This window comes from Vigna unguiculata, chromosome 3 (assembly GCF_004118075.2).
Source record: "Vigna unguiculata cultivar IT97K-499-35 chromosome 3, ASM411807v1, whole genome shotgun sequence".
Taxonomy (NCBI): Eukaryota; Viridiplantae; Streptophyta; class Magnoliopsida; order Fabales; family Fabaceae; genus Vigna; species Vigna unguiculata.
Window position 1 is genome coordinate 4,605,292 of NC_040281.1, and position 2,477 is coordinate 4,607,768.

The window sequence follows — 2,477 nt, forward strand, 5'->3', positions numbered from 1 at the left end:
TTTGTCCCGATTGACACATTTTTGCTTCGATGTTAATTCATATATTATTATAAAATGTGTTTGAAAAGTCAAATGAACACAACAAACTTTGATTAAAATGATTAATCCACGCATTTTTAAAGTAGGTTGAAAAACTAAATTATATCAAAGTTTAAAAAAAAAAACTAATTCCAATTTTTATTTAAAATTAAGAGATTTAACCCCAAAATAAATTGACCTGTACTATACTTAAAGTGAAAACCTTTTTTTTTATTTTAAAGAAATTTTACAAATATAAATACAGAAAATTAAATCCACTTAACTCGTGAATTGACTTTTTTTATCAATTATCCTCTTACATTTCATTTAATATAATACATTTTTAAATAATTTAAACATGTATTTGTTAAATAAATTCAATTATACTTTATATATATATATATATATATATATATAATTTGAAATATATTAGAATAAAAAAACAAGATAAAATAAAACGAATATTATTTAATTAGTTTATTAGAATTATAAAAGTTGTTGTGTTTCTTAGTTAGTTGAAAGTAATTATGGAACGATATATATTGTTTTGAAAAGAAGCAAAGGAGTGACCACAGCGAACATGAAAATTAAATTAAGCAAAATATGAATAGAAAAACTATGGTTGAAGAAAGACATATTTAAATGTTCTTATTAATTAATAAATTTGATAACCCGAGCCGAAAATGACTACATACTAGACTTTTATTAATGAAAAAAGGAACAACGAGTGAATTAATTTCAACAAATGTAGTAACAGTCGCAGTGGGGAGGGAAGCCTCTACATTTGCCACCAGTTTCACCTTCGCTAATGCATGTTTTTGCACAGTTGCCGCTGATTATGCATACACCCTTGAATGTCAGACTTGCTTGCCAACATTCTTTTGCTTCTGTTGTCTTCACCGCAACATCTATTTAATCATTACATTCGTTAATTTCAATCATTTCATTAAGACAAAACATAAGTTATTAGACATTAGACATGTATATCTTACCTGCGGCTAAGACTAGAAACAGAAGGAACATACTAAACCTTAGCATTTTTGTCTCCATCACACTTAATTGTTGTAGTTGTTCCTAGTTCAAAATGATGAGGTTTGATCTTTCTTTCTCCTTTACACTTCTTTATATAACATCCTTTGTGGGGCAATGAGATGTACACAAGTGCCACGTGTGAATAGAACATGCAGTACCATTTGGGAAACTACTCATTCACATCTTTGACCTGTGCTGTAAACGTTTTTTACTTACTACATTAAATACATTTATTGCCTTTTTATTACTACATTAAATTAGTTTTAGATAAATTAATATTATATTTATTATAAAATTGTCAACAATGGTTGTTACTTTAATAAAAAATGTATTGAGTTTTATTATTATTATTTTTTCTTTTTAACCAAAGCTGATTATTATTTTTTAAAATTTGTAACATGAATAACGAGTATGTGTATTTTTTATACTTGCATATTAATAGGGCAGGTACGGGTATTTTTTATACCTGTATATTAACGGGACAAGGATTGGAATCTTCGTAACTCGTACCCGCTATACTCTAATTTAAATTAAATAAAATTAAAAAAAAAACATGATTAAACATTAACCCATTGAATTTGAATGAGTTATTTTTTATCAATTGATTTCACAAAATCTTCATTTCTTTGTAAATTGTCATTTAACACTAAGGATTATGTGTCCTTGCATTTTGTTTGAAATCTATGAATATTATGCATTGAATTTTTATTTGAATTTATGGTTAAAATATGTTGTTAAATATTAAAATTATCTTTTATAAATACCCACGGGTACCCATAGATATTCGTAGATATTAAAAAAAATATTTGGATACTTGCATAACGAATACCCACATCGATATAGATACGGGTACGAGACAAATATTTTATTCAGCGGATATAGTACAGGAGAGCTATTACCCGTATTCTACCCCTATTCGTTCCGTTGACATCTTTATATATACATTACATTGATAGCAAAACTGAAACAAACGTTACAAATTTGAAAAAATAATAATCAAATTTCATTTAAAAATACAAAAGTTTACTGGAATTAAAAATTTTCTTGAAAATTGGTTTGGTATTAAAATTTCTCATCTATTAATGTATTATTGTAATGCAAGTTTTATAAATGTAAATTTTGGTGGAAGTATGTGCAAAATTTCTTTGTAATTAAACACTATTTTAATATGCATGTCATAAGTATATGACTTACTAAAATTGGAAGACATTATTTACCTTATAAAATATTTCTAATATTAGACAACTGATATAGTGGATACTATATTAAAAATAATTTTGTATAAGTGAGAGATATTGAGTGCAGGATAAAAAATTTAATTTTGTAATAAATCGGGTTTCACCGGCACATGTAAAACCATTTTTTTGTCTTAAAACAACGAATCAATGAACAGGAAAGAGACAAACGTATCAAAATATTATAACATA

At 25.8% G+C, this 2,477-nt stretch overlaps 1 long non-coding RNA gene across 1 annotated transcript; it reads right to left on the minus strand.

The window, feature by feature from the left end:
• Positions 1-640: 640 nt before the first annotated feature.
• LOC114175716 lies at positions 641-1,108 on the minus strand. The gene is made up of 2 exons (XR_003602897.1): positions 1,011-1,108; positions 641-926 (listed from the first exon to the last, which is right to left on the minus strand). It is a non-coding gene; the product is annotated as an uncharacterized LOC114175716 (long non-coding RNA).
• Between the last annotated feature and the right edge of the window lie 1,369 nt (positions 1,109-2,477).